The 15,203-nt window shown below is 40.7% G+C and overlaps 1 long non-coding RNA gene and 1 pseudogene across 1 annotated transcript; one reads left to right on the top strand and one right to left on the bottom strand.

Moving 5' to 3' along the window:
* The first annotated feature begins 4,726 nt into the window (after positions 1 to 4,726).
* On the top strand, positions 4,727 to 9,567 carry LOC144462797 (uncharacterized; annotated as a pseudogene).
* Positions 9,568 to 9,859: 292 nt separating this feature from the next.
* LOC144462874 (uncharacterized) lies at positions 9,860 to 11,898 on the bottom strand. Its single transcript, XR_013491042.1, has 3 exons — positions 11,781 to 11,898; positions 11,541 to 11,695; positions 9,860 to 9,990 (listed from the first exon to the last, which is right to left on the bottom strand). It is a non-coding gene; the product is annotated as an uncharacterized LOC144462874 (long non-coding RNA).
* Positions 11,899 to 15,203: the final 3,305 nt, after the last annotated feature.

The following is a 15,203-nucleotide window of genomic DNA, read 5'->3' as shown; positions in this document are numbered from 1 at the left end:
GTTGCCCATCGTGGACGCAACATGTTCCTCAGATATCTTTGTATTAGCTGTCAAATTGGCAGAATGGGAGTCTATAAGATATACCACCATATCTAACAGTAGCTCCGCCAGCCTAAGTGTGATGGCATTATCTGGTCTACCATCCCTAATCACTAGAAGCTGAGTTCCTGACAGCTGCTGCAAAAATCTATCCACAAAAGGACGAAATTGGTCCACTCCAAACTGGGATGTCTCTGCCATTTTATCTAAAACGCCAATGACGGTCTAGAACAGCACGTGCAATGCGATGCGCGTCTTATAAAATTCAGATCTGCACCCCTATTTACCAAGTCACAGTCGAGTGTAACGTGATGTCACAAAGGCATATTTCAGAAAGACATTCTAAAAGCTGATGACATCACCAAGCAAATCTGCTTAACTCCTCCCCCTAAACAAATGACTGCAGCTTAGCAACCGTTGCTAAGCACCGGCAGCACACTGTGTGACATTAAAAACAGGTGGAGATTCACACCAGCTGGCTCCTGATGATCAAACATCCCAGAGACTGTCATTCTGCTGCAACAGCTGACTAAAAATGAGGAGTTTTTGTCTTCTGTTCTGACAGTGAAACATGTTCAAAAAATGCTCACTGTGATAATTAACTGTACAAGTGGTTCTGGCTTTTGGATGACAACAACAGAGCACCAGCAGCATACAAGTTACATAGCTAACACGCTAGCTTGGCACAAGTTATAGCTCATTAATTGTTTCTCATGGATGATATTAATGGAAAAATGTTCTTAACATTTCTTGCTGCTTTTTTTACCTGCTCTCTCCGTTTGACTCTGGTGACGGCCTTTTGTAGCGTCAATTCCGGGTCCATTTGCAACCGTTCAGATAGGCGTTTGTCCCGCAGACTCAGCACAAGTCTGTCCCTCACCATCTCATCACGTAGAGCCCTGTAACAGCAGTGCTCCGCCAGGCAGTGCAGCGCTGTAATCAAACTGTCGGCCGTCTCGCCCGTTTCTTGAAGCCGCTGATTAAACTTTACTGTCTCAAAGATCACATTCCTGCCATTCTCTTCTGCTTGCGTCTCCAATCCAGAAGCAACGCGGAATCTGTCGAAGCGTTTAATCCATTTAGGCCAGTCTTCAGCCTTCAAGGTGAACTTTACCAGCGGGGAGACTTGAAAGTCCGTGGAAAGCGAATACAGTGATTTCCTTCTAAACACCTTATACATGTTGGAAAATTGTTACAGAAAACGTGAAAAGTTTGGGATTGTGTATTACCGATTTGTGGAGTCACAGCCTTAAACTGTTTGTCATCCTCTCAATTTTTTCGATTTTCTGACTCTGCAAAAAAGGGATACGCCGTGACGTCAGCCGTATCCCGGGTGACCTTGGCCCCTCCCCTACTATATAAGGCCGGTCGCGCCCTGTTGTCAGTGGATGTCCCGCTCACTTTGAGTTATTACCGCACCGCTACTACCACAGCCTGTATTTTGTTTGCTTGCTAGCTAGCCATGCCTGCTCCACGTTCGTGTATCTTCCCTGGATGCCATAATTTAAATAATGGCTCTGTGTCATTATTTAAATTCCCAAAAAGTGAAGAGCTGAGGAAACGATGGATTGATTTCGTGAGACGCCACACTGTTGGAGAGCTGAAGATCACCGCCAACGGCCACCTCTGCAGCAACCACTTCACCACGGATAGTTTTCACAACTGTCATCAAAAACAACTGGGCTTTACTTCTAAACCAGTTTTACTGGTGAATGAGGCTGAGTCCACCGTCTCCCTTCCCGGACTTCATCCGTCAGTCGCGCCGACATCAGGTGCCACAGTCGGCTGTAACGTCACGATCCCACCGATGAGTGTAAGTTACCTTGTGTGCCTCTAACTCTCTTTACACAGTTAAACTCGTTTACTCGTTTTCATGTATTAGTTCATGCACTGAAAATAAACCGGTTATCTACAAAAGAGCTAATGTCAATTATCCATAATGCCGACTTGACCTCCAGACTCCATCAGCTTGGCCCGCCAACATCAAGCGCCATATTGTCGGTAACGTAATGTGCACACCAATGAGCGGCACTTTATTTTGATAACGTTACTTATTTAGTCATTAGTAGTCCAGAGTAATGGTGACATGTTGAAGGTGGTGAGCCCATTAATGTGAATTTACATCGTGCAAGCTGATTTTAGCGTCATCCTCATGTTAATAGTGCTTGTAATGAAAATTCACTACTTCTAAATAATTAGGCCTAAGTGCACAAATTATCCGTAATGCCGACTTCTCAAACGGGGCCACATCTTCCCACTGGCAATATCTAATATCCGTTACCGACTGTAAGAGTGGATATGCCACGTGTGCTATAAATCAAATTTAAAATGGCAAAATTATTCCGTTTTATATTGCGCCTGTCTTACCGGTGTTGCACCGAAATCTGTGACCGTCGGAATCTGTGACCGCTGTACAGCCATCAGAATATGTGACCTCTGTGTTTCTATGTCTGTGATGATCCCAAATACAAATGTATATGTCCATATTAATGTGAGAGGGTGACAGAAGGATTGAAAACAGTTATTTTGAGGTTTAAACTCATTATTATGCAGATTCAGTGAGGTCACATATTCTGATGGCTGTGCATCTAGCTCTTTACAGTTGAAGTTTGAAATGAAAATACATCTGTCCAAATATTGAGGCAATAACAGAGCACCTGTGTCGATGTTTACTCATTTATTAAACAGTGCATACATTATCACACAAAACGTTGTTATAATAAAAGTAATTTACAACATCTACTTTCCATTGCCATTGTTGATGGCCACACACACGCAGACAATGTGCAACATCTCCGCCTGCGGTCACAGATTCCGACGGTCACAGATTTCGGTGTAACACCGGTTTGCAAGGTTACTTATATAAATGAATCTACATGTGACCACCTCGATCGATGAGGCAGGGTACAGAGTCAGTGGATACAGTCTGGTGGTCCAGGCTGTCCGGGGGGACAGGCTGTGTTCACTGTGCACAGGAAAAAGTTGATATTCCTGCATATTAGCTGCTAAATTATTTGCAATAACCCAGGCAGTCCATTGAAACGCCACCAGATTAATTAGTGGTTGTTCTTTTTTATTTGTATTTACTGTTGTTGTATGTATCATTGTTGTTAATTGTTAATAATGTGGCTTCTTACTATAATTAATATAAATATGTTCTGATACTGAGATTGATTAAATTTGCCTCAAATAGGTCCCAAATATTAATTGTCACATAATTTTACTGGAACAACTTAAGAGTATTTTGAATGCTTGCAGTCCACGATTTGGTAACTTCAGTTTATAGATAACAATTTTCAACTTTTATCTGTTTTCATAAAGCAGACCCTGCCAACCACAAGAGATGCAGCATGCCAGTGTGATGACCTGCAAAAGGCCACAAGAGAAATTGGATGTCAAACAGACTGCTATGTGGGGAGAAGGACAGTGGCCACCCAACTGTCCAAAAGAACACTGTACAACAGAAAGACTACAGGTGTGTTGAAATGTCTATGATGTTAACGGACAGATAACAGGTATGCACAATATATTTGTTGAAAGAAAACACTCATGGACTACACCTCATGCTGTTAATGCTGATTTAAGAACCTAGAGCCTAGTCATTGAAGACAGGCAGCAAGTTACACATGTTATCATTAATATTAAAACTAGAAAATGTCATGGATGGTTTATGAAATAATGCAGTGTATATTTTCCAGGCTCTCAAGCAACAGTGGCGACAAGGAGTGTTGCTGTGGGCAACAACACATCCCAGTTTCCCCCACTCTGCTCTTCAACACCACAGAAGCGCAGAGCTGGTCGAGATGATGGCCCACAAGCAAAACGCTGTCTCCTGGAATGTCCCTCTCTTCAGGAATCTGACGTAACCTCAGTCAGTGCAGATCCTGATGATTCCAGCTACCTCCCCAGCATATCATCACTGGATGACACCATCAGTGACCAGTAAGTTAACTTTGCTTCTTTTTTTGTAAATTAACTGTGAAAGTGAGAAATAATATATGAAAATATAAATAATAACTTTGTAACAAATATTAATTGTTCTTGTGGTTTTTGTTTGTCAAAAGAGCACCAACAAAGACACCACAGGACATCACAAAGTACCTGGTGTATGAAGATTGCCTGCTTGAGCTGTTTAAAAACTGCCCCACCTGCTCAAGAGCATGCAAGATAGACACAGCTGAAAAAGGAACCTTCCTCTCTGTTACTCAGAAGTGCCTGTATGAGAGTTGCCTCTACAGAAGAGTATGGAGGAGTCAGCCACTTCTGGGCAGCTATCCTGCGGGGAATCTACAACTGTCAGCTGCTGTCTATTACACAGGCTCATCATTTGTGCAGACTAATAAGGTTAGTAGATATAATGACTTTATCCAAAAAAAGTGTGCCTTCTCCAACAGCTTCATCTTTTTTGTCCACCTGCTCCCACGTAAAATCTTATTTTACTCTGTGACATAGTGTACTCCATGGTGCTGCAGTGGGAAATATGCACTCATGAACACTACGTACATGAACACTCTAATGTTACTTTCAGGTGCTCAGTGCAATGCATGTGAAAACCTTCACAAGGATGACCCATCAAAATCATGTGCGCCACTTCATTCTGCCATCGGTCCTACATAAATGGCGATCACATCAGACTGACCTGCTTGAAGGACTGAAAGAAAGAGACACTGTGTCCCTTGGTGGTGATATGAGGGCTGACAGTCCAGGCCACTGTGCGAAGTATGGCTCATAGTCTATGGTGGATCTTTGCTCAAACAAAATAGTTGATATCCAGCTTGTACAGGTAAATATATTATAAAAAAAATACTCTCTTGATTGTATCAGCACAACTACTGTATGTTACTAGGGACCATGTTGTGTCCAAAAACATTTTTTTTTTTTTAGTATAAAACACTGCAAGAAGTAAAATGTTCTGACAAATTTGATTTTTGTACCACATTGTTGAACTTGCTGTGGGACTGCACATACTGCATATTTTGAACCAAAAATATTAATCTGAGCAACCAAATGTCTTGTGCACACTAGAGGTGTACCGATACCACTTTTTCCTTCCCGATACCAATTCTGATCCCTGAACCTTAGGTATCTGCTGATACCGAGTACCTGTCCGATACCAGCGCGTAAAATAAAAATGGATGGGATATGAATTCACAAAATGTCAGTCTAGGAACGCTTCCTGGACTCAAGACAAGTTTTGTTGAGGTGTTCTTTGGAAGGGAATCTTTAGACTGAGAAAACAAGGAAGACTCCAAGGCACTCTCAGTTGAACAAAGTTAAAAAGCCTTTATTTTAATGGCTTGGTAACATTTCCCTTTAAAAAAACTCCGACGCGTTTCTGCAATTAAGCCTTCATCAGGGAGTCAAACAGTTCTCAACAGGAAGCAGAGTTTCTTAAAGCATAAGTCCACCTATCAGAAACCTCCACCTGGCAGGAGTGCTGGTCAGGTGACAATTGCCATTACATAAAAGCATCCAGCAGATGTCATCCTTACAACACAGTCAGAGATAAGTATCATACATTTCTCAAGAAGGTCAAACATGAATATAGAAGGTCAGGCCTGGATATTTAGTGGCCTGTAGTTTATAAATCCAAAAGGTTTCCCTCTGATTTTACTGTCTCTGTCTACCCCCTTTCCTCAAGGACAGTGGAATGTGATCAATCCCACAAGCCTGTAAGGTGGATGGGTCACTGTTATGATGTTCCATATAGTGTCTTGCCATGGGATAGTTTATGTTGCCTGTGCGGATTGCATATTTGTGTTCAGCCAGTCAGTCTTGTAAGCGTCGTTTAGTTAGAAAACTTTGCACATAGGGCATACCAATCTATAAATGACAAATGAGGTTTTACAGTTTACAAATTGGTTAATGGTGAGTTGTTTTTGGGATACAACATCCTGAAATGTTTCGGTTTGCATTACATTAGCACAGTGGCATTTGTAACAACCACTAGGCCTAGTGCATAACCATGTTTGTTGGCAATCTGGTTTGAGGTAGCTGTGGACCAGTTTGTCTCGCAGGGTAGGGCATCTTCTAAAACTTAGCAAAGGTGGTTCAGGAAAAACCTGGCTCAGAAGATCATCACTCTCAATGATACCCCAATTCTTTCTTATGATTTGCTTAATTTGTTCAGCCTCTGTACTGTACATAGTGACAAATACTGGTCTGTCTTTTGTCTGTTTATTCGTCTTTCTTTTCAGTAGTGATGACCTATCAGTGTGTTTAGCTCTAGTGTAGGCCTTTTGGAGAGTGATGTTTTTATACCCCGTTCCACAAACCTTGATATCATTTCTTTAGATTCACTTTCAAAAACCTCGTCTTGGTCACAAATTCTCCTTACTCTTTGGAACTGTCCATATGGTACATTCTCTTTGAGCCAATTTGGATGGAAACTTCTGGCATATAGAGTGGTGTTAAATGAATTGTTGTATGTCTCAACTCCTAAAACTCTATGTAAAATATTAAGAAATAAATACATAATAGTAGAATGAATGCCACAAAACTTTTTATTATTTTTATTATTATCCAGTGTTGACACAGATCAAGACACAGGTTAAAGTGCAGCCAGACAATTTGGTAAAAAAAAAGACATTTTAAAGGCTACAGTAGAATGTAGGGCTGCACGATATTGGAAAAAAACTGACATCGCAATACATATATATATATTTTTTTTGCAATCCATATTGCGATATTAAAAAATACAAGAATTTCCACCAGATTTAAAGTAAGAAAATTAAAAAATAGTGGAGGAGCTTTAACTCACCACAACTGCAGAGGCTACCAGCTTCATTTGAAACAGACTACATTATAGACGGTACGTTATTTATTAATTCCTTTGTGTGTTTATGTATTTACCATTTATCCACTCCCATTGCCTTGATAAAGTTAATGCATGGCGCCGTTATTTCAAACTCAACACTTCCTGAACTCGTTTCAGATTAAAAGCCCCTTATAACCTTGGCTGAGAGAATTCCTCCATTTTCTAAACAGGCTTTTATTCTGAAACATTTGTCAGAACTTCCTGTGGAAGATACAGTAACTTGACAGTTTACGTATGGCGCTTCAAATGTAGCTCCTGCCATCTGCTGACACTTTTAGGTGACTACAACAACATGTCGGCTGGCACATGAACACACACAGTGACTCAAATAATAGTAAAAGTAATAAAAATAGGACAAGAATAACCCGATGACATCACACACGTCGTGAAAGACAACCGGGGATAATTGGTGAGTACCATCGTGTAGTTTGTCATGTCTGTCGGCCAAGTCACGGCACGATTTTATGACTCCACAACCGTGTAATGTGACATAGTGACTTTCAGAACGGGCAGAAAAGTCGTGTAGTGTGAACCAGGCATAAATCCTCCTTTACCGTTTCTCCCTCCTGCATGTCGCTCATTTTCAGTGTGTGACTGCAGCGCGTGCATGAGAGGGGAGGGGCTGCTGCGTGCTCAGGGAGACAGAGAGAGGCGAGCAGAGCGGAGCAACGAGCGCAGCTTCAGAGCTGCTTTTCTGAAGCAAAACAAAAGTTTACATGTTCTAAAAAAAAGAGAAAACATCGCATGTCCTGCTATGTGACTATCGCACATGCGCATATCGTGATGTTCAAACGATAGCGTACGTATGCGTAATGACGTGGTATTGGATTGGTCACAGGGTGTACTCGACGATGCCTGATGCCGCATTTTAGGCAGTATCGGAGGCATTATCGGAGGCAACTCTAGTGCACGCTGACCTTTGATCCACAGAGCAATGAAGTTGGAGGCAGTGTACGGATGGAGAAAGAGGGGCTGATCCGGAGTCTTGGATTCCTTGAAAGTGCTGGTGTCAAAGTCACCTCATTGGTGACGGACCGACACACACAAGTTCAAAAATTTCTCCGGGAGCATAAACCAGAAATTCAGCAATTCTGTGATGTTTGGCATTTATGTAAAGGTAAGATCATTTAAAAAATATCGTCTATAGAAATAAATTTAGCAAAGCTAATACTGTGCAACGTTAATATCGCATCTCATCTTTTCAAACTGTTCTCAGCACTTAACAAGAAAATGGATGCACTTGCAAAAGAAAAGGACTGCAAGAAGATCCAACAATGGCAAAAGAGTGTGTCAAATCACCTCTACTGGTCAGCATCCAGTTCATCCAGTGGAGAGGAAACGGTGGCAAAATGGACATCCCTTCTAAACTACATCCAGGATGTCCATGTCCACGAAAATCCACTGTTCCCCAAGTGTCTCCACCCACCTTCCACTGATAAAAACAAGTGGCTGAATCCGGGTATGGCACTATGTTAAAGCAGTTCATTAGATTTACATATTATACTTTCAGCTGCTATGCACTCTTAAGCTATTATTTATTTAATATTATCTTTCCAGCTCTAGCGACAAAGGCCACCTACAAGATTGAGAAAATCCTGTTCAACAAGCGCATCCTTGGTGATGTTAAAAAGCTGAGTCCTCTGTATCAGACGTCGACTTTGGAGGGATTCCACAGTCTCATTCTGCGGTTTGCACCAAAAAATGTGGCATTCTCCTACTTAGGGATGCTCTGCAGGTAAATTGTATGTACTCATATTGTCAATATTATGCAGTACATAACACTCAACATGTGCTCACAACTAGACCATTGACGCTGGGTATTTGTTTCTGTGGCAATATAAAAATGTAATACTGGAGTGCAGCCCTGGTCTCTCCTTTATTTTGTATTAACTGTGCTCTAGAGTGGTACTATTACACATAGAAATTTGTATTCAGAAGTCTGCTTTACATAGGACTTATGGTACAAACAATGTAAAATTTTAGTTTTCAACCCTTTAGTAACTATTTGAATTAAATAATCCCATCCAAATGCTTCTCATTTCAGGCTTTACCTGGCTGCGTTTCATTTCAATGAAAATTCTGGGCGTTCACAAGCAAGGACTGCAGCAGGAGAACTCTGGTTCCAAATCAAATTTCCAAAGGCCAAGAGAGGGGGACATGTTGTGTCCATGGTGAAAACCAAATACGCTACTGGTTAGTTAATTATCAATTGTCTGTTTCATCTGTGAACGATTCAAAACATACTACTACTACTTGCGAGATTTATGCACCACCTGAATGACATGGTGTTGGACTACATTTGCCAGCATGTCAAAATTGTAAACAAGAATTCAAAGTAAAAAAAATGTAATTGCAGTTACTTTGGTAATAGATTGTCAACAGTTGAGCCCACATGAATTAACGAACTATAAATGCTTTGTGCTGTCTTCTGTGTTTTAGAATATGTCTCAGAGCTTATGGACCTCCTCTTTAACAAGGTCATCCATGACCCTGGGACCTTTGCAGCTGAGCTGAGAGCAGTGGCTGTTCCTGGATTCCTGTGCTCACAGTATGAGCGGCCTGAGAAGGCAGATGCAATTGCCAGACATGTGTCCAGGATCAGCTGTCCAGGTGGGGTGGGAGCAGCTCCAGCACCAGGTGGCCCACCATCGGACTGTGCAGCAGATGTGGCAGTTACTGATAGAGAAGAGGGTCGGATCATTACCCATTAGGGTTAGTGTGGGTCATGGGTTCATGTTATGATGACTCTTAGGATGACTCTTTCCTATTGTTTATTATATAATTACTTGTTTGGGCTTTGTTAAACCTCTTCCTGCTCCAGCCCATTCCTGCACTACAGCCCCACTAGCCTCAATTGTAGTCAGCTATGACACACTTACAAACATATCATCACTAAAAAAAATAATTGTTCAATGCTTTCATGAAATATCAAGCACACAATACAATATGATATTTATTTATTATTGTTTTATATTTATATTGGTGGTTTGAAACCTGTGTATTCCCCATCTTCATCAGGGTACTCTTCATGAATGCGGCGCACAACACAGGAGGGTATGACCACACGGTTATTTTTGCCCAGGTATCCCCAGCACCAGGACACAAAACTTCGATAGGCCAGGTATCTAGCACGGCTGTGATGAAAAAGAAAAAGTAAAGCCACATGAGAATTCTACATGTCTTAATTTTCTCTCCATTTTTTATAATGTCTTACAGAACAGGATCCCAGAAGATGACATTCTGATTCATCAACCTGCAGCATGTGTCATCATGTAGCCTGTATGGATGTGTGATGAAATGGATAGTTTTTTACTCTTTAAAATTTCATGTAATTGTCCAAGTGACTTATCATCCATTGGTTTCTGGTGACATTGATAAAAAAGCACTGTACAAACAATGGGTAGAAGAGGGGACCATCATAACAGGATGTCTCAAGTACTGACCTATAATTACAGGTTATTGTTTGTGTTCAGATAAATTTCCTTATTGATCTTTTTCACCATCATATACAGTATCTCACATAAGTGAGTACACCCCTCCCATTTTTTCATGGGACAACACTATAGAAATGACACTTTGATATAACTTAAAGTAGTCAGTGTACAGCTTGTGTAGTAGTATAGATTTACCTTCCTCTGAAAATTACTCAAAACACAGCCAACAACATCTAAACAGCTGACAATATAAGTGAGTACACCCCACAGTGAACATGTCCAAATTGTGCCTAAAGTGTCAATATTTTGTGTGCCAACCATTATTATCTAGCACTGCCTTAACCCTTTTGGGCATGGAATTCCCCAGAGCTCACAGGTTGCTTCAGGAATCCTCTCCCACTCCTCCATGATGACATCATGGAGCAGATGGATGTGAAGACACCTTGCGCTACCCCACCTTCAGCTTGAGGATGGCCCACAGGTGATTTTAGGGCTGGATACATACTTGCCAGTCCATCACCTTCACCTTCAGCTTCCTCAGCAAGGCAGTTGTCATCTACTAGGTGTGTTTTGGGGTATTATCATGTTGGAAAACTGCATTGCGGCTCAGTTTCCAAAGAGGGGCGATCATGCTCTGCTTGGAATTCATGTTTCCCTAAAACAGCTCTAAAAAAAGCTCTGGGGAGCTCGGTTCATTTAGGGAAACATGAATTTTAAGTTATATCAAAGTGTCATTTCTATAGTGTTGCCCCATGAAAAGATATAACGAAATATTTGCAGAAATGGGAGGAGTGTACTCACGTATGATGGTTTAGTGTTGAAACATGCCTGTTTCTACCAGTCTTTATTAAAACATCTGTTTTATTACATTCCAGATCGCTGTCCGATGTTATATATAAAAGCACCACATGAAAGCAATCTGTGCATTATTATCATAGAGCTGGTTTATTTTAAGTGTAATATCACATAATAGACATGGTCTGTATATAACAGAAACTTATATTAGTCTACATTGATCCTCATTCCACATTTTTATTATAGTGCCATACTTACATTTTATATACATAAAATATACATACTTATATTTCCCAGTGGAGTACATTAATCAACATCACTAATGAAAGCATAACTTGTGCAACTTAGCACTAGAGTCCTAAAACTTTGCATTTGAAAGGTCTGCCATTTGATCAATGCAAATGTGATTTCTACACATTTAAAGTCAATAAAATATATTTTATTGTCTAACTTACGCAGCTCTTTCCTTTATGTCCAGAGGCCCATGGTCTGCCTGGTACACATTCAGTGCATTCTGAAGGGAGTAGGGGTTCAGGCACACGGGTTCAAGGCCTGGATGAAGGGTCATGCACCTCGGCTCCTCGGGCAGCTCTCCACATCTATTCTGAACCTGTTGGCATATGTGATATGTGCTGTCTTAGTGCTAGATATCCAGTACTCTACTGGTTGTGTATTCATATGTGTTATTGACTTACTGCATTCAATTCTTTGCAGCAAACATTCTGCTCCTCCGTGGGCATCGTAATGCATTCTTCACAGGTGCACCTGTGTAAGGACAGTATCATTCACAATGTGACTAAGCTGAATTTTAATAGATGTGAATTCTGTGTTACGAACAATCATACAGTTATCTGAGCAGATTACAGGATAGTCTGATACTAAGGTTGTGTGTTGCCATGACAGTAAGCAATCCTCATAAAAAGTTTAAAGACCTGCAGGTATGTGTAGGCCTAATAATACATGAGCTAAATTTTTACTTTAGTCTAATATTGATGATGGTGGGGCCTCATATTCATTAACATGCCAAAAATGATGATGCCTGCTAGATTGATGCTTGGCTGTAGAGGCTAGGCTAAGCTAAGCTAAGCACAGTGTGCTAAAGTGACAGAAGACGTTTTATTCCGTCTTTACATTAACGACCTGTCTGAAAGCTGTCTGGGAGCTGGTTGTCAGCTGGTTGTCAGCTTTATGCAGACGACACAGTCATATACGCGTCAGCTAAGACATCAGGTGAGGCAGCGGAGATATTATCTTCATTTTTGAGCAGGGTATGTCATTGGCTTTATGATAACAAGCTCACCCTAAATAAGAAAAAGACAGTTTCCATGTGCTTCTCCATCAAAAACATACCACAATCAGAAAAAGTTTGCATAACATTGCAGGGAGAGGAAATTGAGATGGTAAAGGATTTTAAATATTTGGGTGTAGTTCTGGATTCCAGACTCAGATTTGACAAACATGTCAAAAAGATATCAAAAACAATAAAAAACAATTTAAATTGCTTCAAACTAATTAGACATCATATACCAATCAAAGCGGCACAGCTTTATATGCATGCCATGATTTTTTCTCATATCTCGTATTGTGTTACAGTGTGGAGTCAGGCCTCTCCAACTACAATTAAGTTAATTGCATCTCTGTATAATCAAACCTTAAAAATAATGGCCAAGAAACCTATAAGGTGGCATCACTGTCACATTTTGAAGCAGTACAATTTGCTTAGTTTTGGTAATTTCCTAAAATGTTCCTCTGTTAAACTGGTTTTTAAGTGTTTGCAGAACTCGGCACCAGATGTTCTGTGCAGTCTTTTTAGCAGACAAAATAGTGATAGGATCACCAGGGGTACAGCAAGTGGTAACTGTAAAATCTTGCGCCGTAAGACCTCCTTTGGGCAATCAGCCTTCTCTATAAAGGGCCCCCAGATGTGGAACTCACTACCGACCGCAATAAAACTAACCCGAGACATCAGGATTTTTAATAAAAATGTTAAAGTCTGGCTGAAACAAAATCAGAGCTGCATGCACTTTTAATGGGTCATGACTTGGTATGATTTCAGACGTACTGTACATTTTATTGTATTGGTATGTAATTTTGATGTCTTTTTTCTTATCTTTTTTCTTTTACTAAAAGCCTAACTAGGGACGGGAGTTGGAAACTAGCATTAGCTATAATCTCTGTATGCAGAACATCAGTCACATTGACTTGTTTGTAACGAGTGGAAGTGTTACTATGTTAACCTGCATTGTCCCTATCAAATAAACTAAATGAAATTAAATTCCATAGCCTAGCTTAATTAAGCTATCGTTGGGTTATAATAGACAGTTACACACATTGCTAATTATAATGGGGAGAAATAAAATTACCACTCTGTTGCAGACTGAGAGGACCGAGGTCCACTCTCAAGGGGGTTAGTGTCCTCTGGCTCAGAGCTGCATTCTGGCTCTGGTGGCTCAAACATGTAAGGCTGCGGTTGGAGAAGAAAGTTCGGAGATGCATCCATTTTCCTGGTAGTGGTGGTGACTTTGATTGACAGGTGACACGTGGTAGGGGGCGGGGTTTCCGCGCATTCGGCAGACACGCCCACAGCGTTTGAGAGCAGAGACAGAGGCTGATTTTTACACAACTTTGAAGCCTAATTTCATACATTTGGCGATTTTTTTAATCGTTCAAATTTGACAGGGTAGCTTACAACAACTTTTTCTGTGGTATGTCAAACTCAGATGACATATTTATTCTCACTTTACACGGACTTTAAACTTCCCGTCATGACTGGGCTGCATTTCTGTCAGCGGAGTCATTTTTTTCCGAACAGCTGATTGGCCAGTGGGTGGTGCTTTTTATAGGATCAGATTCAACCCTGAATTTACCCTGCTCCGGAGCAGGATAGCCGTTCAGAGTAAGGCCCAATTCCAATCCGGCCCCTAAAGACTCAAGCCCTGAACCCTCACTGACTTAACTGACGTCAGCTGTAAGTGATTGAGTGTGAGAGTCTGAAAGGGCTCCGGATGCTACAAATAGGAATGGGACAGCACTTATCCCCCTCTCTACAAAATGTTGTTAACATTGGCGGCTCTGGGCGTGATCATTCATTGGTTATTGTCAGCATATATTCCACACACAAAGAATATCTCTCTCTCTCTCTCTCTCTATATATATATATATATAGATAGATAGATAGATAGATATGATTTCATGTGTGTTTATGTACCATCCTAAATCCTTGTTAATGTAATGTTTCATTGTTTATCTAGGCTATCTGTTTTTTTCGCTCTCCTTCCATAACGTTACCATTTGCATATCTGCCAACCGTGTTTTCGTTTGTTTTTATAACACTTCCGGTGTTCCGAGGGCAACTCCTGCCCTGCGTTCCAATACCCATACTACCATACTATTTAGTATGCCAGAAAAAGAATTAGTGTGTCCCAATACATAGTATGTCAGATGCAGTATGCCAAAAGTACCAGGATGTTCTACTACATCCGGTCACATTTCGCAGTATGCATGTCAGCATGCTTCTTTGGCCATTCTGACCCACAATCCTTTGCGCAGCGGAAGTTACGTCACACTGAGCTGCGCGTACAACCAACGCCCACACTTCCTTTCATACATGGTTTATTTAATTTGAGATACTAAGACACTACATATTAGGACTGCAATGATCTGATTATATACTGTCACATATCATACAGTTTTGCAAGAACACGGTTACAACATTCAACTTTACTGTGATTATAGTATAATCAGTGTTAGGGTTCAACTATGACTACAATATAGAAGATTCTACCAGTATAGGCAGTGGGGTAAGTGTGGTATAAATAATGAATGAATATGACTAAATATGAATACACTATGGGCCAGGTATGAGCAGTATAGACTAGTAAATATATGAATAGTAAAAGTCAAACACATATTAAGTAATGTAGTAAGAATGTGCAGGTATGTTACACTACAAATAAAAGTAATGTGAATGTAAGGCTGCTTCACGTGCAGACAGAATATAGTGCCAGCAGCTGCATAGCTGTAAATATATTTAACAACAAACATCTGCCAGCAACAGAGAGCTGTGTGTGAAGGGGGTTAATGTGCCTACTGGTGACTAGTTCAATAGACCGGTCACT

Source organism: Epinephelus lanceolatus, chromosome 4 (genome assembly GCF_041903045.1).
Source record: "Epinephelus lanceolatus isolate andai-2023 chromosome 4, ASM4190304v1, whole genome shotgun sequence".
Taxonomy (NCBI): Eukaryota; Metazoa; Chordata; class Actinopteri; order Perciformes; family Serranidae; genus Epinephelus; species Epinephelus lanceolatus.
The sequence above is the reverse complement of the archived record's forward strand: the minus strand, read 5'-3'. Positions and strand labels throughout refer to the sequence as shown.